The sequence below is a fragment of the Ranitomeya variabilis genome, chromosome 8 (genome assembly GCF_051348905.1).
Source record: "Ranitomeya variabilis isolate aRanVar5 chromosome 8, aRanVar5.hap1, whole genome shotgun sequence".
NCBI lineage: Eukaryota > Metazoa > Chordata > Amphibia > Anura > Dendrobatidae > Ranitomeya > Ranitomeya variabilis.
The window spans coordinates 208,781,703-208,804,835 of record NC_135239.1 but is presented as its reverse complement, the minus strand read 5'-3'; positions in this window follow the sequence as shown (position 1 = coordinate 208,804,835).

The following is a 23,133-nucleotide window of genomic DNA, read 5'->3' as shown; positions in this document are numbered from 1 at the left end:
TATTGCGCCCCTTACAGCTTTATTTAGCCATATTGGTTTCCTCCTATTTCTAGTATGTTTATTCCCATACGGTATATACTGTGCACAGGTCCTATCCAGGATGCTAATAAATGTCTCCCATTTTCTTTGTGTATTTTTGTGTCTCAGGATATCATCCCAGTTAATTGCACCAAGATCCTCTCTCATCCGTTGGAAATTTGCCCTCCTGAAGTTTAGTGTCCTTGTCACCCCTCTACTACACATCTTATTAAAGGTTACATGAAAACTTATTATTTTGTGATCACTATTCCCCAAGTAACCCCCAACCCTTATATTTGATATGCGGTCTGGCCTGTTGGTTAATATTAGGTCTAGCAGTGCCCCCCTTCTTGTTGGGTCCTGAACCAGTTGTGAAAGGTAATTGTCTCTCATAGTTGTCAAAAACCGATTACCTTTACTGGAACTGCAGGTTTCTGTTCCCCAATCTATTTCAGGGTAGTTGAAGTCCCCCATAATAATGACTTCTCCTTGAGTCGCAGCTTCATCTATTTGCTTTACGAGGATATTCTCCATTGCTTCCATTAGTTTTGGAGATTTATAACAAACCCCTATCAGTAATTTATTATTTTTTCCCCCTCCCCTTATCTCCACCCACAGGGACTCTACATTTTCATTAGATTCACCTATATTATCACGCAGGATGGGTTTTAAGGACGATTTTACATACAGACACACCCCTCCCCCTCGCTTATCTGTACGGTCATTTCTGAACAGGCTATAGCCCTGCAAGTTAACAGCCCAGTCATGGCTCTCATCCAGCCACGTCTCAGATATCCCCACCATGTCATAATTATGTTCCAACAACATTAGTTCTAATTCGTCCATTTTGTTGGCGAGGCTTCTGGCATTAGTATACATGCACTTGATGTTCCTCTCTGTACCTCTATTCTTTCTTAAATTACTAACTGTTCTAACCCCACCCCCCATGCCACCGCCACCCCCAACTTCCTTATTTGTGCCCAGGTCTCTATCTGCACTATCTTCCCCTCCTATAAAATGAATACCCTCCCCCCCAATCCCTAGTTTAAACACTCCTCCAACCTTCTAACCATTTTCTCCCCCAGCACAGCTGCACCTTCCCCATTGAGGTGCAGCCCGTCCCTAGCGTAGAGCCTGTAGCCAACTGAGAAGTCGGCCCAGTTCTGCAGGAACCCAAACCCCTCCTTCCTACACCAATTCTTGAGCCACTTATTAACCTCCCTAATCTCCCGTTGCCTCTCTGGCGTGGCACGTGGTACCGGCAGTATTTCGGAAAATACCACGTTGGAGGTCATTGCTTTCAGCTTGCAGCCTAATTCCCTGAAATCATCTTTAAGGACCTTCCACCTACCTCTAACTTTGTCATTTGTGCCAATGTGCACCATGACCGCTGGGTCCTCACCAGCCCCTCCCAGTAATCTGTCCACCCGATCAGCGATGTGTCGGACTCGAGCGCCAGGTAGGCAGCACACCGTTCGACGATCCCTGTCTTTGTGACAGATTGCCCTATCTGTTTCCCTAATAATTGAGTCCCCCACTACCAGCACCTGTCTGGCCTGCCCTGCTCTCCTATTTCCCTCTTTACTGGAGCAGTCACTCCTCCGGCTTTCAGAGGACATGCCTGGCTGCAGCAGTGCTACCCCTGTACTGGCACCCCCCTCATCTGCCAACTTAGCAAACTTATTGGGGTGTGCCAGATCAGGACTAGCCTCCCTGGCACTCTTCCCTCTACCGCGCTTCCTAACTGTCACCCAGCTAACTGCCTCACTGTCCTGCAGCTCCATCCTACCATCCCCCTCCTCATCTATCCCATTGAGTGTCTGCTCTGTGAGCAGAAGACTCCTCTCTATATTGTCTATGGATCTCAGTGTTGCCAGCTGCACATTTAGATCCAGTATCTGGGTTTCCAAATGCACAACGTGCTCACATCTCGCACAGCAGTATGCACCCTCGACCGGCTGATCAAGGACTGCGTACATGTGGCAAGATGTACACTGGATGGCATTAACAATTGTGGAGCACATTTCCTAATGGGAATTGCACCAGACAGAAATGTTAAATAAAAAAAAAAAAATACAAAGTATTAATTAACACTTGGAACAGCAATTCCTCCTTTGGAAACTCCCTGATTCCAAAGTCACTGAGTCACAAGTCACACTTACCGCCGTTCAAACTTACACTCAGGTCACACTCAGCTCGCTCACACTCGCTGTGCTGAAGATTTAAAGATTTTTTTTTCTTTCCTCTATTTCCCTTCAACAACAAGCCTCCTTGCTGTTCAAATGCACTTCCATACTATATGGGCTGTGCTATATACTATGTGGCTGTGGTATATATTACGTGGCTGGGCAATATACTACATCGCTGTGCTCTATACTACGTGGCCTGTATTATATACTGCATGGGCTGTGCTATATACTACATCTCTGTGCTATATACTACATGGCTGTGCTATATACGTGGCTGTGCAATATACTATGTGGCTGGGCAATATACTATGCGTCTGTGCTATATACTACGTGGCTGGGCAATATACTACGTGGCTAGGCAATATACTACGTGGCTGGGCAGTATACTACGTGGCTGTGCTATATACTACGTGGCTGTGCTATATATTATGTGGCTGTGCTATATACTACGTGGCTGGGCAATATACTACGTGGCTGTGCTATATACTACGTGGCTGTGCTATATACTACGTGGGCTGTGCAATATACTACATGGCTGGGCAATATACTACGTGTCTGTGCTATATACTACATGGCTGGGCAATATACTAAGTGGCTGTGCTATGTACTACATGGCTGTGCTATATACTACATGGCTGGGCAATATACTACGTGGCTGGGCAATATACTACATGGCTTGACAATATACTAAGTGGCTGTGCTATATACTATGTGACTGTGCTATATACTATGTGGCTGTGCTATATACTACGTGGCTGGGCAATATACTACATGGCTGGGCAATATACTATGTAGCTGGGCAATATACTAAGTGGCTGTGCTATATACTACGTGGCTGTTCTATATACTACGTGGCTGTAAACTACATACATATTCTAGAATACCCGATGCGTTAGAATCGGGCCACCATCTAGTATACATATATGAGGGGACAGTACAAAGACCTTTCTGATGATCTTTTTAATCATAGACCTGAGACAGGGACAAGGGGGCATCCTCTACGTTTGGAGGAAAGAAGGTTTAAGCATAATAACAGACGAGAATTCTTTCCTGTAAGAGCAGTGAGACTATAGAACTCTGTGCCGTATGAAGTTGTAATGAGTGATTCCCTACTAAAATTTAAGAGGGGACTGGATACCTTTCTTGAAAAGTATAATGTTACAGGTTATATACTAGATTCCTTGATAGGGTGTTGATCCAGGGAACTAGTCTGATTGCCGTATGTGGAGTCGGGAAGGAATTTTGTTGCCCAATGTGGAGCTTACTCTTTGCCACATGGTTTTTTTTTTTGCCTTCCTCTGGATCAACATATTAGGGCATGTTAGGTTAGGCTATGGGTTGAACTAGATGGACTTAAGGTCTTCCTTCAACCTTAATAACTATGTTACTATGTTACTCTCATCAATTATTATTATTATTAATTTTTATAGCGCCATTTATTCCATGGCGCTTTACATGTGAAAAGGGGTCAAATATAGACAAGTACAATAAACATGAGTGAAAAACAAGGCACACACAAGTACAAAAGGAGAGAGGATCCTGCCCGCGAGGGCTCACAGTCTACAGGGGATGGGTGAGGATAAACTAGTGGAGGATAGGGCTGGTTGAGCGGCGGTTCAGTAGACTGAGGATCACTGCAGGCTGTAGGCTTGTAGGAAGAGGTGGGTTTTCAGGTTCTTTTTGAAGGTTTCGGTGGTAGGTGAGAGTCTGATGTGTTAGGGTAGAGAGTTCCAGAGCATGGGTGAAGCACAGGAGAAGTCTTGTATGCAGTTGTGGGAAGAAGAGATGAGAGGGGGGTAGAGAAGGAGATCTTGGGAGGATCGAAGGTTGCATGTAGGTAAGTACCAGGAGACCATGTCACAGATGTATGGAGGGGACAGGTTGTGGATGGCTTTGTATGTCATAGTTAGGGTTTTGAACTGGAGCCTCTGGACAATAGGAAGCCAGTGAAGGGCTTGGCATAGGGGAGAGGTTGTGGGAAATGGCGGGGAGACAGGTGGATTAGTCGGGCAGCAGAGTGTAGGATGGATTGGAGTGGTGCCAGAGTGCTAGAGGGGAGGCCAGAGAGTAGGAGGTTGCAGTAGTCAAGGCGGGAGATGATAAGGGTGTGCACTGGTGTTTTTGTGGTTTCATGGTCAAGGAATGCGCAGATCCAGGAAATATTTTTGAGTTTGAGTCAGCAGGAGGAGGCAAGGGCTTGGATATGTGGTTTGAAAGAGATGGCAGACTTGAGGATCACCCCTAGGCACTGAGCATGCAGGACTGGGGAAAGTGAGCAGCTATTGACATTGATGGATAGGTCTGGTGGAGGGGTAGAGTGAGATGGGGAAAAGATGATGTATTCTGTTTTGCCCATGTTCAGTTTTAAAAAGCAAGCAGAAAAGAACGCTGAAATAGCAGACATACATTGTGGGATTTTGGTCAGTAAGGAGGTGAGTTCAGGTCCAGATAGTTAGATCTGTGTGTCATCGGTGTAGAGGTATACTGCAAACCGTGCGATTCTATGAGCTGTACCAGGCCAAAGGTGTAGATGGAGAAGAGTAGGGGTCCTAGAACTGAGCCCTGAGAAACTCCGACAGACTGGGGGCGGGGTCAGGAGGTGGTGGAGGAGAATGTTCTGTCTGTTAGATATGACGAGATCCAGGATAGGGCCCAAGGCTGTGATGCCAAAAGATGAGAGAATCTGTAGCAGGAGGGAATGGTCCACAGTGTTGAAGGCAGAAGGTAGGTCAAGGAGAAGTAGGACAGAGTAGAGTTGCTTGCTCTTGGCGGTTAGTTGGTCGTTGGTGACTTTAGTTAGGGCAGTTTCAGTTGAGTGATGCGGTCGGAAGCTAGATTGTAACCGGTCAAAGAGGGAGCAGAAGGAGAGGTGGGAGGACAGTTCAAGATGGACATGCTGTTCCAGTAGTTTTGAGGCACAAGGGAGAAGAGATTTCGGGTGATAGTTAGATACAGAGGATGGGTCGAGGGAGGGCTTTTGAGGATGGGTGTGATCTTGGCATGTTTGAAGGATGAGGGAAAGACACCATTTGTAAGTGAGAGGTTGAAGAGGTGTGTTAGAGTTGGGATGAAGACTGTGGCAAAGTTAGGAATGACGTGAGACAGGAGTGGGTCAAGGGTGCAAGTGGTGAGGTGTGATCTTGACAGAAGGGTGGAGAGCTGATCTTCTGTCATGGTGGAGGAACTGGTTTTGGATTAACAGGGCTGAGCAGCTAAGAGGGGCATTGGGGCTGTGGGCCAAAGCTTTCTCTGATCGTATCGATCTTCTGTTTAAAGAAAGAGGCAAAGTCTTCAGCAGAAATGAGAGGAGAGGGAGGAGGTGCTGGGGGATGGAGTAGAGAATTGAAAGTGTTGAAAAGCTGTTTAGGGTTGTGAGACAGAGAGGATATGAGGGATAAGAGATGTTTGTTTTGCGGCAGTGAGCGTGGACTTGAAGCTGGCGAGGGACTGCTTGTATGCAATGAAGTGTTCAATAGAGCAGGATCTCTTCCATCTCCACTCATCGACCCTGGAAGCCCGTCCCAGTTCTTTGGTCAGGCTGGTCAGCCAGGGCTGCCTGTTGATTGTACGAGTTTTGCTATGCGTGAGGGGGGTGCCGAATCAAGTGTTGCTGTTATTGTGGTGTTATAAAAAGTGGCAGCAGCATCTGTGTCATGAAGGGAAGCTATGTCTGTAAGAGAGAGAAGGGACTCTGAGAGTGATTGTAAATTGAGGTGTTTGAGATTTCTGCAAGAGTGAGTTTGTGGAGTGGGGGTTGCGCACTAGGAGAGGAGAGGGAAGAAAATGTCAGTAGGTTGTGGTCAGACAGGGGGAGAGGTGAGTTAGTGAGATTAGTAAGGGAACAGAGGCGAGTGAAGATAAGGTCCAGTGTGTGGCCATCTTTGTGAGTGGCCGCAGGGGACCATTGAGTGAGGTAGAAGGAAGCAGTGAGCAATAAAATTTAGAGGCAGCTGAGGTGGAAGTGTGAATGGGGATATTGAAGTTACCCATGATGATAGTGGGGATGTCAATCAGAGACCAACATGAAAAGGACCTCTATCACCTATCCAAATCTATGAGGTTGTACCTAACAGTGATGAAGGTGACGAGAAAGACCCATCGAAATACTGTCTGTAGTCAATGCCAATCCACAGATAAAGATCAAGCTGGCACAAAATCTTCACTAACCAGTGTATAAAGAGAGTCCCAACAAAACTGTATCAGTACCTAGAGGTTGTCATCGGTCCATATACCAAAAGATATCATCGGTAAAGGTCCTTCAGCTGTGGATCGGTCACCTGTCTAAACTTCTCTCTACTCGCTAAGAGTTCATTTCAACAACATTTTGCACAGGTCTCTATAGATACTTATTTTGGGGGGATATCTTCAATTTTGTCTTGGTATGTTGGTGTCTCTTTTATGGTTGTTCTTCTGGGCTTCTTTTTATCTAGGTGCTGTGCTCACTCTTCCAGGTATTGTGATTGCTGGTGGCCATACTCTAGGCTAGCCAATGATATGTACTTGCAGTTGTACTTACTAATGACAACTGGACTTGTGGATTCTAGTATGATCAAGTCAGACTTGCACTTGCAAGTTCTAGAACGTTCAAGCCAGACATGGACTTGTTAGTTCTAGTAGGGTCAAGACAAACATGAACTTGTTGATTCTAGTATGGTCAAGATGGACTTGGACATGTTGGTTCTAGTAAAGTCAAGCCAGACTTGGACTTATTCATTCTAGTAGGATCATGCCAGAATATTGACTTGTTGGTTTTAGCAGGGTCAAGCCTTACCTAGTCTTTTTGGTTCTAGTATGGTCAAATCATACTTGTACTAGTTGGTTCCAGTAGAGACAAACCTGCAATAATGCATTCACTCACACCACCATAAGGCCAGCCTAACACCTCCAACTTAATGGATGGATGATGCTGTCCATGCCATGTTTCATCTCTATACAAAGGTAGAATCCTGATAGGAAACAAAACAGTATCGCCCACCTGGGACATCCAGAGATGAAGATATCCTGAAAGTTGAAAATCTCATAATCTTCTAAAGACCTAGCATATCCCATGACCAGCTCCCCGTATGAGTTCACACCAAGGGAAGGTATGTGGGCGTAATCTTGATCTAATAAAACTTAGTTTGTGTTTCTGTCACTGGTCAGTTCTGGAATACACAGGAGTCTGTGATTCTGTCCGTTGCTCTAAGCATTTGCTCTAAGGAGTGCTTCCCTCCACTAAGATCTGAGGCATTTCCGTGACACAGCTTTAGTACTTTTTCTTTTGTTTTCCATTTTATTCTATGTGATTTTATATACCGTATTGTTTTGTTCTCATTTTGTAACATCTTTGTATATTTTTTATCAACACTGCCTACTTTTCTGGATTAAATATACAAAATTAAATAGCTCCATTCCTCTTGCTTTGTAAACCGCACCCTGAGGCCATACACTACCTGTCAGTTGTCCAGTCAGCCTGTATAAACGATTTGGTGGTGGCAGCTAGATTTTCATGGGATATTGGGAAGCTTGGCTGTGACCGTACCGGAGTGTATATATATATATATATATATATATATATATATATATATATATATATATATATATAATGTTCCATGCTTTGGAATCGGATGTGTATATACCATACGCTCACTGTGAGCTCCCTAATATCTGGCCTAATGGTCAAAGAAGCTGGGTCGTAAACATTGGGCACCAGAGGTGCTGGTTCGGAACATTGAGCAATGGTGGAGAGATATCTGTAGGATCTCCTGGCTGTCAGGCCGCATAGCCCGCTATTACACTGCTTGCAATTTTTGGACTTAAACCTCATTCTCTGGGAAGATATTCCATTCAGTCATTGTTCTCCAGCATAGTGTCTCTGTACTCGCTCTGCTTCCAGCTCACGCAATCAATTTCCTTAATTAGTTTTTAATCAGAAAAAGATTACCAGGTACCTACGAGTATGAGACATGTAGGTGCTTCATTACCATGCAAGTGAGATTTTTCTTATGTAATAAGACAGTCTCTGCAGGTCTGATCAGAGAGAACATAAATAAGACTGTTTATCAAGACGCTCTGCCTCCTTCTCATTCCCATTGTCATCTTGTTGCCCTGAGAATTGTAATACTTGTCATCTTCTGTGGTTAACAAAGCTTCTGTCCTGTGCATCACTCTATAGAAAATTCATTACTTTATCACATAGCCGCACACACAGCAGGACAGCAATAGTCTAGTCTCAGCGAAAGTCTAACAGTTCACAAGAAAACAGTGACAAAACTGAAGTATTAGTCAAAAAATGTCTGTCCTTTATGTTCTTATACATAGGGGCAGTATTATAGTAGATATATTCTTGTACATAGGGGGCAGTATTATAGTAGTTATATTCTTGTACATAGGGGCAGTATTATAGTATATTCTTGTATATAGGGGCAGTATTATAGTAGTTATATTCTTGTACATAGGGGCAGTATTATAGTAGTTATATTCTTGTACATAGGGAGCAGTATTATAGTAGTTCTATTCTTGTACATAGGAGCAGTATTATAGTAGTTATAATCTTGTACATATGTACAGTATTATAGTAGTTATATTCATGTACATAGGAGCAGTATTATAGTAGTTATATTCTTGTACATAGGAGCAGTATTATAGTAGTTATATTCTTGTACATAGGAGCAGTATTATAGTAGTTATATTCTTGTACATAGGAGCAGTATTAAAGTAGTTATATTCTTGTATAAAGGGGCAGTATTATAGTAATTATATTCTTGTACATAGGGGCAGTAATATAGTAGTTATATTCTTGTACATAGGAGCAGTATTATAGTAGTTATATTCTTGTACATAGGAGCAGTATTATAGTAGTTATATTCTTGTACATAGGGGGCAGTATTATAGTAGTTATATTCTTGTACATAGGAGCAGTATTATATTAGTTATATTCTTGTACATAGGGGGCAGTATTATAGTAGTTATATTCTTGTACATAGGGGCAGTATTATAGTAGTTATATTCTTGTACATAGGAGCAGTATTATAGTAGTTATATTCTTGTACATAGGAGCAGTATTATATTAGTTATATTCTTGTACATAGGGGGCAGTATTATAGTAATTATATTCTTGTACATAGGGGGCAGTATTATAGTAGTTATATTCTTGTACATAGGGACACTATTATAGTAGTTATATTCTTGTACATAGGAGCAGTATTATAGTAGTTATATTCTTGTACATAGGGGGCAGTATTATAGTAGTTATATTCTTGTACATAGGGGGCTGTTGTGAATTCTGTTCTTGGGCTCCATCCTGTGGTTGCTAATGGTATTTTTGGGAGTTCTGCTCTTGGGCTCCCTCTGGTGGTTTCAAGTGGAACTTAGCAGCTGCTTTCACTAATCGGTTCCCTGGCCTTGTTATTTAACTGGGCTTTTTGCTGTAGTTGATGCCAGCTGTCAATGTTTCTTCCTGTGGATTCAGTCCTTTCCTGGAAGTTCTCTGTTGGCCAGTCCATTTCAGCTTAAGATAAGTTCTGCTAGTTTTTGGGTGTTTCCCTGCTTATGACCTTCTGTTCAGTTTAAGTTATGTCTCTTTTGTCCAGCTTGTCATTATGAAATATTCCGGCTAGTTGGAAGCTCTGGGGTTGCAGATTTTCCCCTCCACACCGTGAGTCGGTGTGGAGGTTATTTTTGTAAACTCTGCGTGGATATTTAGTTTTTATACTGACCGCACAGTAGCCTTTTCTATCTCTGTCTATTTAGATAGTATTGGCCTCCTTTGCTAAAATCTAGTTTCATTTCTGAGTTTGTCATTTCCCTCTCCAATCACCGTCAATATTTGTGGGGGGCTATCCTTCCTTTGGGGGTTTCTCTGAGGCGAGATAGTTTTCCGTTTCCATCTTCAGGGGTAGCTAGTTCTTAGGCTGTGAAGAGGCGTCTAGGCAGAGATAGGAACGCTCCACGGCTATTTCTAGTGTTGGTGTTAGGAGTAGGGATTGCGGTCAGTAAAGCTACCACCTCCTCAGAGCTAGTACATTATTTGTTTTACCCACTAGGTCATTTCAGTGCTGCTCCGTAATCACTAGGTCATATTTGTGATTACTGTCAGTGGAGCTGCCTCCTCCTTTGAGCTTGTCCATGATTGGTTTTACCCACCAGGTCATCTCAGTACCACTCCGTAACCACCAGGTCATAACAGTACAGCTGGCGCACAATGTGTTAAATGCATCTCAAAGGAGGGAAGAGAAAGTTCTGAGTCATTGTTTTTGTTTTTTTTTCTTGTTGCTTGTTTCGTCTTTTTTTTTCCCCTTGATTTTTGGATGGTGCAGGAGCTTGGTGCTGATATGGAGGTTCAGGGTCTGTCTGCGCTTGTTAATCATCTCGCTGCAAGGGTACAGAGTATCCAGGACTATGTTGTTTAAACTCCTGTTTCTGAGTCTAGAATTCCTGTCCCTGATTTGTTTTCTGGGGATAGATCTAGGTTTTTGAACTTTAAAAATAATTGCAGATTGTTTTTTGCTCTGAGACCCCGTTCCTCTGGTGACCCCATTCAGCAGGTGAAGATTGTTATTTCTCTGCTGCGTGGCGACCCGCAGGATTGGGCATTCTCCCTTGAGCCAGGGAATCCTGCATTGCTCAATGTAGATTCATTTTTTCAAGCACTTGGATTGCTTTATGACGAACCCAATTCTGTGGATCAGGCAGAAAAAATTTTGCTGGCTCTGTGTCAGGGTCAGGAAGCGGCAGAGATATATTGTCAGAAATTTAGAAAGTGGTCTGTGCTTACAAAATGGAATGAGGATGCCCTGGCGGCTATTTTCAGAAAGGGTCTTTCTGAAGCTCTTAAAGATGTTATGGTGGGGTTTCCCACGCCTGCTGGTTTGAACGAATCAATGTCTCTGGCCATTCAGATTGATCGGCGCCTACGTGAACGTAAGGTGGTGCACCATATGGCGGTGTCCTCTGGGCAGAGTTCTGAGCCTATGCAATGTGATAGGATTTTGACGAGAGCAGGAGTTCAGACGTCAGAAGGGGCTGTGTTTTTACTGTGGTGACGCTACTCATGCTATCTCTGACTGCCCGAAGCGAACTAAGAAGGTTGCTAGGTCGGTTACCATCAGTACTGTACAGCCTAAATTTCTCTTGTCTATTACCCTGATTTGCTCATTGTCGTCCTTTTCTGTAATAGCATTTGTGGACTCTGGCGCTGCCCTGAACTTAATGGACCTAGAATTTACCAAGCGCTGTGGTTTTTCCTTGGAGCCTTTGCAGAATCCTATTCCCTTGAGGGGGATTGATGCTACGCCATTGGCCAAGAATAAACCTCAGTACTGGACACAGTTAGCCATGAACATGGCTCCAGCACATCAGGAAAATATTCGTTTTTTGGTGTTGCATAATTTGCATGATGTTGTTGTGCTGGGGTTTCCATGGTTACAGGTACATAATCCAGTGCTGGATTGGAGATCTATGTCTGTAACTGGTTGGGGTTGTCAGGGGATACATAGTGATATTCCTTTGATGTCCATTTCCTCGTCCCCTTCTTCTGAAGTTCCTGAGTTTTTGTCGGATTTCCAGGATATATTTGATGAGCCCAAGTCCAGTTCCCTGCCTCCTCATAGGGACTGTGATTGCGCTATTAAATTGATTCCTGGCTGTAAGTTCCCTAAGGGTCGACTTTTCAATCTGTCTGTGCCAGAGCATGCCGCTATGCGGACTTATGTAAAGGAGTCCTTGGAGAAGGGGCATATTCGCCTGTCTTCGTCACCGTTGGGAGCGGGGTTCTTTTTTGTTGCCAAGAAGGATGGCTCCTTGAGGCCCTGTATAGATTATCGCCTTCTCAATAAGATCACGGTCAAATTCCAGTACCCTTTGCCTTTGCTCTCTGATTTGTTTGCTCGGATTAAAGGGGCTAGCTGGTTTACCAAGATTGACCTTCGAGGGGCGTATAATCTGGTCCGCATCAAACAAGGTGATGAATGGAAAACAGCATTTAATACGCCCGAAGGCCATTTTGAATATCTTGTGATGCCTTTCGGGCTCTCTAATGCTCCATCTGTGTTTCAGTCCTTTATGCATGATATTTTCCGGGAGTATCTGGATAAATTTATGATTGTATATTTGGATGATATTTTGTTTTTTTCCGATGATTGGGAGTCTCATGTGAAGCAGGTCAGGATGGTGTTTCAGATTCTTCGTGCTAATACACTGTTTGTGAAGGGGTCTAAGTGCCTTTTTGGAGTTCAGAAGGTTTCTTTTCTGGGGTTCATTTTTTCTCCCTCGGCTATTGAAATGGACCCTGTTAAGGTCCAGGCTATTTATGATTGGACTCAACCCACATCTGTGAAGAGCCTTCAGAAATTTCTGGGCTTTGCTAATTTTTATCGCCGCTTTATTGCTAATTTTTCTACTGTGGTTAAACCTCTGACCGATTTGACCAAGAAAGGTGCAGATGTGGTGAATTGGTCCTCTGCGGCTGTGGAGGCCTTTCTGGAGCTTAAGCGTCGTTTTACTTCTGCCCCTGTGTTGCGTCAGCCAGATGTTTCTCTCCCTTTTCAGGTTGAGGTTGACGCTTCTGAGATTGGGGCAGGAGCTGTTCTGTCTCAGAGAAGTTCTGATGGCTCTGTGTTGAAGCCGTGTGCCTTCTTCTCCAGAAAGTTTTCGCCTGCTGAGCGTAATTGTGATGTCGGCAATCGGGAGTTGTTGGCTATGAAGTGGGCATTCGAGGAGTGGCGACATTGGCTTGAGGGAGCCAAGCATCGTGTTGTGGTCTTGACCGATCATAAGAATCTGATTTACCTTGAGTTGGCCAAACGGTTGAATCCTAGACAGGCTCGGTGGTCTTTGTTTTTCTCCCGTTTTGATTTTGTGGTCTTGTATCTTCCGGGATCCAAGAATGTGAAGGCTGATGCCCTGTCTAGGAGTTTTTTGCCTGATTCTCCTGGAGTCCGTGAGCCGGCTGGTATTCTCAAGGAGGGGGTGATTCTTTCTGCTATCTCCCCTGATTTGTGGCGGGTGCTTCAGGAGTTTCAGGCAGATAGACCCGACCGCTGTCCTGTGGGGAAATTGTTTGTTCCTGATAGATGGACTAGTAAGGTGATTTCTGAGATTCATTGTTCGGTGTTGGCTGGTCATCCTGGGATCTTTGGTACCAGGGATTTGGTTGCTAGGTCCTTTTGGTGGCCTTCTTTGTCATGGGATGTGCGTTCCTTCGTGCAGTCCTGTGGGACCTGTGCCCGGGCCAAGCCCTGCTGTTCTCGTGCTAGTGGGTTGCTTTTGCCTTTGCCTATCCCTGAGAGGCCCTGGACGCATATTTCCATGGATTTTATTTCTGATCTTCCTGTTTCTCAGAAGATGTCTGTCATCTGGGTGGTTTGTGACCGGTTTTCTAAAATGGTCCATTTGGTACCTTTGCCTAAGTTGCCTTCCTCCTCTGATTTGGTTCCTTTGTTTTTCCAGCATGTGGTTCGTTTGCATGGTATTCCGGAGAATATTGTGTCTGACAGAGGTACCCAGTTTGTTTCTAGGTTTTGGCTGTCCTTTTGTCGTAGAATGGGCATTTATTTGTCTTTTTCTTCGGCATTTCACCCTCAGACAAATGGACAGACGGAGCGAACCAATCAGACCTTGGAAACCTATTTGAGATGCTTTGTGTCGGCTGATCAGGATGATTGGGTTACCTTCTTGCCGTTGGCCGAGTTTGCCCTTAATAATCGGGCTAGTTCGGCTACTTTGGTTTCGCCCTTTTTTTGTAATTTCGGTTTTCATCCTCGCTTTTCTTCAGGACAGGTTGAGCCTTCGGACTGTCCTGGGGTAGATTCTGTGGTGGACAGGTTGCAGCGGATTTGGACTCATGTGGTGGACAATTTAACATTGTCTCAGGAAAAGGCTCAACGTTTTGCTAACCGCCGTCGGTGCGTTGGTCCCCGGCTTCGGGTTGGGGATTTGGTCTGGTTGTCTTCTCGTCATGTTCCTATGAAGGTCTCTTCCCCTAAGTTCAAACCTCGTTTTATTGGTCCTTATAGGATTTCGGAAATTATCAATCCGGTGTCTTTTCGTTTGGCCCTTCCAGCTTCGTTTTCCATTCATAATGTGTTCCATAGATCTTTGTTGCAGAGATATGTGGTGCCCATGGTTCCCTCCGTTGACCCTCCTGCTCCGGTGTTGGTTGAGGGGGAGCTGGAATATGTGGTGGAGAAGATTTTGGATTCTCGTCTTTCAAGGCGGAAACTTCAGTATCTGGTCAAGTGGAAGGGTTATGGCCAGGAGGATAACTCTTGGGTTTTTGCCTCCGATGTCCATGCTGCCGATTTGGTACGTGCTTTTCATTTGGCTCGTCCCGATCGGCCTGGGGGCTCTGGTGAGGGTTCGGTGACCCCTCCTCAAGGGGGGGGGGGGTACTGTTGTGAATTCCGTTCTTGGGCTCCATCCTGTGGTTGCTAATGGTATTTTTGGGAGTTCTGCTCTTGGGCTCCCTCTGGTGGTTTCAAGTGGAACTTAGCAGCTGCTTTCACTAATCGGTTCCCTGGCCTTGTTATTTAACTGGGCTTTTTGCTGTAGTTGATGCCAGCTGTCAATGTTTCTTCCTGTGGATTCAGTCCTTTCCTGGAAGTTCTCTGTTGGCCAGTCCATTTCAGCTTAAGATAAGTTCTGCTAGTTTTTGGGTGTTTCCCTGCTTATGACCTTCTGTTCAGTTTAAGTTATGTCTCTTTTGTCCAGCTTGTCATTATGAAATATTCCGGCTAGTTGGAAGCTCTGGGGTTGCAGATTTGCCCCTCCTCACCGTGAGTCGGTGTGGAGGTTATTTTTGTAAACTCTGTGTGGATATTTAGTTTTTATACTGACCGCACAGTAGCCTTTTCTATCTCTGTCTATTTAGATAGTATTGGCCTCCTTTGCTAAAATCTAGTTTCATTTCTGAGTTTGTCATTTCCCTCTCCAATCACCGTCAATATTTGTGGGGGGCTATCCTTCCTTTGGGGGTTTCTCTGAGGCGAGATAGTTTTCCGTTTCCATCTTCAGGGGTAGCTAGTTCTTAGGCTGTGAAGAGGTGTCTAGGCAGAGATAGGAACGCTCCACGGCTATTTCTAGTGTTGGTGTTAGGAGTAGGGATTGCGGTCAGTAAAGCTACCACCTCCTCAGAGCTAGTACATTATTTGTTTTACCCACTAGGTCATTTCAGTGCTGCTCCGTAATCACTAGGTCATATTTGTGATTACTGTCTGTGGAGCTGCCACCTCCTTTGAGCTTGTCCATGATTGGTTTTACCCACCAGGTCATCTCAGTACCACTCCGTAACCACCAGGTCATAACAGCGGGCAATTTTATCAAGAGTCCCACAAAGGTATCCAGCACACCTCAAAATCATGACATAAGACCAAAAATTTCCCCAGAACATATGAAGGGAAAAAGAGGCATAGGCTATAAATTTAAAAACCAATTTTAATGAACATAATTAAAAAATACAAAATATGTAGAAAAAAGCAGGGTAAAGTTCATTAAAATGGCTGGGAACAATAACCACACCAGAAAATACAAAAATAAACAATTTGCTACAAGAGCAAGCCAGTACTAGAAGAGGTATATAACATACAATCAAATGGACAGGAACCAACAGTTCCTATAGTGCCAAGTGTAATTAGCCTCAGTAGTAACCCATGACTTGCCCAATCTAAAGTGCTCTAATGCTACATCTGATAGATTTCTCTATATACTACAATGCAGTGTGTAAGCATATGGCACGCCATTGTAGACAAACAATAATGAACTTACAAATAACTGTCCTGGTGGGAGATGTTCCACAGCGACCCCGACAGCGCCGTTTCGCCTGACTGGCTTCCTCAGATAGGGGGCATGTGTGTCTCTAACAAACTACTCAGTCTTTATAACCACATAAAACAGCTGTGGCCGGCGTCAGCATGATGAGTGTGTAGCAGCGCATGTGTGAGTCTATGGACTCCCATACAACGAGACTTCCGTGTTACCGCGCCCGTGATGCAAGCCTGAAGAGGCTAGCATCTCCGTAATGCGCAGAGCCGGAAATCTCAGGGACATCACTGACCCGCACATGCGCAATCATGTAGCTGAAGCTAGAAAATATATAAAAAAAGGTGTACCCACATGAAACAGGATACTACGTAGGTAACATGTGCATTAACCCTATAATGAAAAGTGCTAAGGTGCAACAAAGTAACGAAACTGCATGATATGACTACTAATTGAACCTATATAAGATAGGAAAAAGGTGTACCCACATGAAACCGGATACTACGTAGGTAATATGTGCATTAACCCTATAATGAAAAGTGCTAAGGTGCAACAAAGTAACGAAACTGCATGATATGACTGCTGATTGAACCTATATAAGTTGACAGCAAAAATGAGATATATCACAGCATACTAGATAACAAAAAAAACTACCCTAATAAAACAATATATGTACCTAATATTATATAAACATATATACAGAAAAATATCGCAAAATAAAAAGTCAAAACTAGACAATATATGAACATGATGCTATATAAATATACAAATATAAACTTAATACTATAAAAAAATATATATATATATATGACCAAAATAGATAAATATATCTACAAATTTAATATTATACAAGTGAATAAATAAGTGAATATAACATATATCCCAAAAATACATGGAGACCTCTATGATATAATAAATATGCAAATAAGTTAATACCAGCAGCAATCTAAGCAGCATAAAACGAATTAACGTATAATATCATAATCTAAAATAGTGGACATAATGATATATAAATATATGTACCACCAAAGAGAATAAATATATATATATATATATATATATATATATATATATATAAAGAAAACACCCTAATTTCATATAACAAGATACAAAAAATATACGTGAATATAGCACATATTCAATATTGCAAAAAAATATCCTTAATAATAAATAATAATAAATCAACATAAAAACACAACAATGTGGAAGACTGAGAGAAGAAATATTCCATCATGGACTTTCATGGTGTCTCCATTCATCCCAAATATTCGTAGAAAGGAAGATTATCAGCATACAGAGATAATAGCAACCCAAAACAGGCGTCCTAAAAACTAGATAAAAATACAATTAATATACAAAAAGACACACATACAAAAATTAAAAACAAGAGAACAGGAGAAACATGACCAGATAACAGGGACCAAACTATGACTGCCTATAACCAACACAGTGTCGCAATGGTAATGAGATATCAAAAATAGATCATAAGTAAAGGTAAGGACTCACCAAATTTTATAAAAAGGAATTGAAACCCAAGGTCTCATTAAGACCCTGGGGAGCCATGGTCCCCAATAGGTAGATCCATTTGCTCTCCTTTTGGGCTAAAACTTTAGCCAAATTCCCCCCCCTGGCACCAAATTGAATCTGATCAATCGCTCGGATCTTAAGTCCTCTAGGATCAGACTGATGGTACAGCTTGAAATGCCTAGGCAGAGTTTTTAAAGTGCTGAGGTCTTCCACACTTTTTGACTTCTCTATGTCTCTAACATGCTCCCTTGTCCTGATTCTTAGCTCCCGAGTGGTGAGCCCAATATATACTTTCTTACACGGACATAGAGCATGATAGATTACGCCCTTAGAGGTGCAGGTAAGCCTCTTACGTATTTCAAAGATTTTGGAGCCATCAAAATTAACAAATGTTTTACTTTTAGTAAGATTATAACAACCCTTACACATATTGCAAGGAAAGAAACCATTACCTCCTGAAGATGCAAGACTGGGCTTGGTAGATGAGTAGTGACTATGTACAAGTAAATCCTTCAAATTTCTGGATCTCCTGGGAACCATTAATGGGCGGCTCGGAAGAAATTGCTTCAATATTGGATCCGATTGTAGAATACCCCAATGCTTATGCATGATTTTCGTTAATTCAGGCCACTGTTTGTTAAATTTGGTGATAAATCTAACTCCATTCTCATCAGTCTTTTTTCTGTCACTTCTTTTGTTGCCATACAAGAGTTCTTCCCTGGAAACAGAAGAGGCCTTTTTGAAACCTTTTTTAATTTGCCTGTTACTGTATCCTCTCTCAGAGAATCTTCTGACAAGATCCGACGCTTGATTGTCATAATCTTCCGTGTTACTGCAAATTCTCTTAACACGAAGGAATTGCCCCGTAGGTATACCATTAATGGTGGATCTATGATGGGCAGAAGAGGCATGCAATAGGGTGTTAGTTGCTGTGGGCTTTCTAAATACATCTGTGATGGTAAAATTATCACAGATGTATTTAGAAAGCCCACAGCAACTAACACCCTATTGCATGCCTCTTCTGCCCATCATAGATCCACCATTAATGGTATACCTACGGGGCAATTCCTTCGTGTTAAGAGAATTTGCAGTAACACGGAAGATTATGACAATCAAGCGTCGGATCTTGTCAGAAGATTCTCTGAGAGAGGATACAGTAACAGGCAAATTAAAAAAGGTTTCAAAAAGGCCTCTTCTGTTTCCAGGGAAGAACTCTTGTATGGCAACAAAAGAAGTGACAGAAAAAAGACTGATGAGAATGGAGTTAGATTTATCACCAAATTTAACAAACAGTGGCCTGAATTAACGAAAATCATGCATAAGCATTGGGGTATTCTACAATCGGATCCAATATTGAAGCAATTTCTTCCGAGCCGCCCATTAATGGTTCCCAGGAGATCCAGAAATTTGAAGGATTTACTTGTACATAGTCACTACTCATCTACCAAGCCCAGTCTTGCATCTTCAGGAGGTAATGGTTTCTTTCCTTGCAATATGTGTAAGGGTTGTTATAATCTTACTAAAAGTAAAACATTTGTTAATTTTGATGGCTCCAAAATCTTTGAAATACGTAAGAGGCTTACCTGCACCTCTAAGGGCGTAATCTATCATGCTCTATGTCCGTGTAAGAAAGTATATATTGGGCTCACCACTCGGGAGCTAAGAATCAGGACAAGGGAGCATGTTAGAGACATAGAGAAGTCAAAAAGTGTGGAAGACCTCAGCACTTTAAAAACTCTGCCTAGGCATTTCAAGCTGTACCATCAGTCTGATCCTAGAGGACTTAAGATCCGAGCGATTGATCAGATTCAATTGGGTGCCAGGGGGGGGAATTTGGCTAAAGTTTTAGCCCAAAAGGAGAGCAAATGGATCTACCGTACCTATTGGGGACCATGGCTCCCCAGGGTCTTAATGAGACCTTGGGTTTCAATTCCTTTTTATAAAATTTGGTGAGTCCTTACCTTTACTTATGATCTATTTTTGATATCTCATTACCATTGCGACACTGTGTTGGTTATAGGCAGTCATAGTTTGGTCCCTGTTATCTGGTCATGTTTCTCCTGTTCTCTTGTTTTTAATTTTTGTATGTGTGTCTTTTTGTATATTAATTGTATTTTTATCTAGTTTTTAGGACGCCTGTTTTGGGTTGCTATTATCTCTGTATGCTGATAATCTTCCTTTCTACGAATATTTGGGATGAATGGAGACACCATGAAAGTCCATGATGGAATATTTCTTCTCTCAGTCTTCCACATTGTTGTGTTTTTATGTTGATTTATTATTATTTATTATTAAGGATATTTTTTTGCAATATTGAATATGTGCTATATTCACGTATATTTTTTGTATCTTGTTATATGAAATTAGGGTGTTTTCTTTATATATATATATATATATATATATATATATTTATTCTCTTTGGTGGTACATATATTTATATATCATTATGTCCACTATTTTAGATTATGATATTATACGTTAATTCGTTTTATGCTGCTTAGATTGCTGCTGGTATTAACTTATTTGCATATTTATTATATCATAGAGGTCTCCATGTATTTTTGGGATATATGTTATATTCACTTATTTATTCACTTGTATAATATTAAATTTGTAGATATATTTATCTATTTTGGTCATATATATATATATTTTTTTTTATAGTATTAAGTTTATATTTGTATATTTATATAGCATCATGTTCATATATTGTCTAGTTTTGACTTTTTATTTTGCGATATTTTTCTGTATATATGTTTATATAATATTAGGTACATATATTGTTTTATTAGGGTAGTTTTTTTTGTTATCTAGTATGCTGTGATATATCTCATTTTTGCTGTCAACTTATATAGGTTCAATCAGCAGTCATATCATGCAGTTTCGTTACTTTGTTGCACCTTAGCACTTTTCATTATAGGGTTAATGCACATATTACCTACGTAGTATCCGGTTTCATGTGGGTACACCTTTTTCCTATCTTATATAGGTTCAATTAGTAGTCATATCATGCAGTTTCGTTACTTTGTTGCACCTTAGCACTTTTCATTATAGGGTTAATGCACATGTTACCTACGTAGTATCCTGTTTCATGTGGGTACACCTTTTTTTATATATTTTCTAGCTTCAGCTACATGATTGCGCATGTGCGGGTCAGTGATGTCCCTGAGATTTCCGGCTCTGCGCATTACGGAGATGCTAGCCTCTTCAGGCTTGCATCACGGGCGCGGTAACACGGAAGTCTCGTTGTATGGGAGTCCATAGACTCACACATGCGCTGCTACACACTCATCATGCTGACGCCGGCCACAGCTGTTTTATGTGGTTATAAAGACTGAGTAGTTTGTTAGAGACACACATGCCCCCTATCTGAGGAAGCCAGTCAGGCGAAACGGCGCTGTCGGGGTCGCTGTGGAACATCTCCCACCAGGACAGTTATTTGTAAGTTCATTATTGTTTGTCTACAATGGCGTGCCATATGCTTACACACTGCATTGTAGTATATAGAGAAATCTATCAGATGTAGCATTAGAGCACTTTAGATTGGGCAAGTCATGGGTTACTACTGAGGCTAATTACACTTGGCACTATAGGAACTGTTGGTTCCTGTCCATTTGATTGTATGTTATATACCTCTTCTAGTACTGGCTTGCTCTTGTAGCAAATTGTTTATTTTTGTATTTTCTGGTGTGGTTATTGTTCCCAGCCATTTTAATGAACTTTACCCTGCTTTTTTCTACATATTTTGTATTTTTTAATTATGTTCATTAAAATTGGTTTTTAAATTTATAGCCTATGCCTCTTTTTCCCTTCATATGTTCTGGGGAAATTTTTGGTCTTATGTCATAACAGCGGGCAGTATTATAGTAGTTATATTCTTGTACATAGGGGCAGTATTATAGTAGTTATATTATTGTACATAGGAGCAGTATTATAGTAGTTATATTCTTGTACATAGGAGCAGTATTATAGTAGTTATATTCTTGTACATAGGAGCAGTATTATAGTAGTTATATTCTTGTACATAGGGAGCAGTATTATAGTAGTTATATTCTTGTACATAGGAGCAGTATTATAGTAGTTATATTCTTGTACATAGGGGGCAGTATTATAGTAGTTATATTCTTGTACATAGGAGCAGTATTATAGTAGTTATATTCTTGTACATAGGGGCAGTATTATAGTAGTTATATTCTTGTACATAGGGAGCAGTATTATAGTAGTTATATTCTTGTACATAGGAGCAGTATTATAGTCGTTATATTCTTGTATATAGGGAGCAGTATTATAGTAGTTATATTCTTGTACATAGGAGCAGTATTATAGTAGTTATATTCTTGTACATAGGGGCAGTATTATAGTAGTTACATTCTTGTACATAGGAGCAGTATTATAGTAGGTATATTCTTGTACATAGGGAGCAGTATTATAGTAGTTATATTCTTGTACATAGGAGCAGTATTATAGTAGTTATATTCTTGTATATGGGGCAGTATTATAGTAGTTATATTCTTGTACATAGGAGCAGTATTATAGTAGTTATATTCTTGTACATAGGGGCAGTATTATAGTAGTTATATTCTTGTATATAGGGAGCAGTATTATAGTAGTTATATTCTTGTACATAGGAGCAGTATTATAGTAGTTATATTCTTGTACATAGGGGCAGTATTATAGTAGTTATATTCTTGTACATAGGGAGCAGTATTATAGTAGTTATATTCTTGTACATAGGAGCAGTATTATAGTAGTTATATTCTTGTACATAGGAGCAGTATTATAGTAGTTATATTCTTGTATATGGGGCAGTATTATAGTAGTTATATTCTTGTACATAGGAGCAGTATTATAGTAGTTATATTCTTGTACATAGGGGCAGTATTATAGTAGTTATATTCTTGTACATAGGGAGCAGTATTATAGTAGTTATATTCTTGTACATAGGAGCAGTATTATAGTAGTTATATTCTTGTACATAGGGGCAGTATTATAGTAGTTATATTCTTGTACATAGGGAGCAGTATTATAGTAGTTATATTCTTGTACATAGGAGCAGTATTATAGTCGTTATATTCTTGTATATAGGGAGCAGTATTATAGTAGTTATATTCTTGTACATAGGAGCAGTATTATAGTAGTTATATTCTTGTACATAGGGGCAGTATTATAGTAGTTACATTCTTGTACATAGGAGCAGTATTATAGTAGGTATATTCTTGTACATAGGGAGCAGTATTATAGTAGTTATATTCTTGTACATAGGAGCAGTATTATAGTAGTTATATTCTTGTATATGGGGCAGTATTATAGTAGTTATATTCTTGTACATAGGAGCAGTATTATAGTAGTTATATTCTTGTACATAGGGGCAGTATTATAGTAGTTATATTCTTGTATATAGGGAGCAGTATTATAGTAGTTATATTCTTGTACATAGGAGCAGTATTATAGTAGTTATATTCTTGTACATAGGGGCAGTATTATAGTAGTTATATTCTTGTACATACAGGCAGTATTATAGTAGATATATTCTTGTACATAGGGGCAGTATTATAGTAGTTACATTCTTGTACATAGGGGCAGTATTATAGCAGTTATATTCTTGTACATAGGGAGCAGTATTATAGTAGTTATATTCTTGTACATAGGGGCAGTAATATAGTAG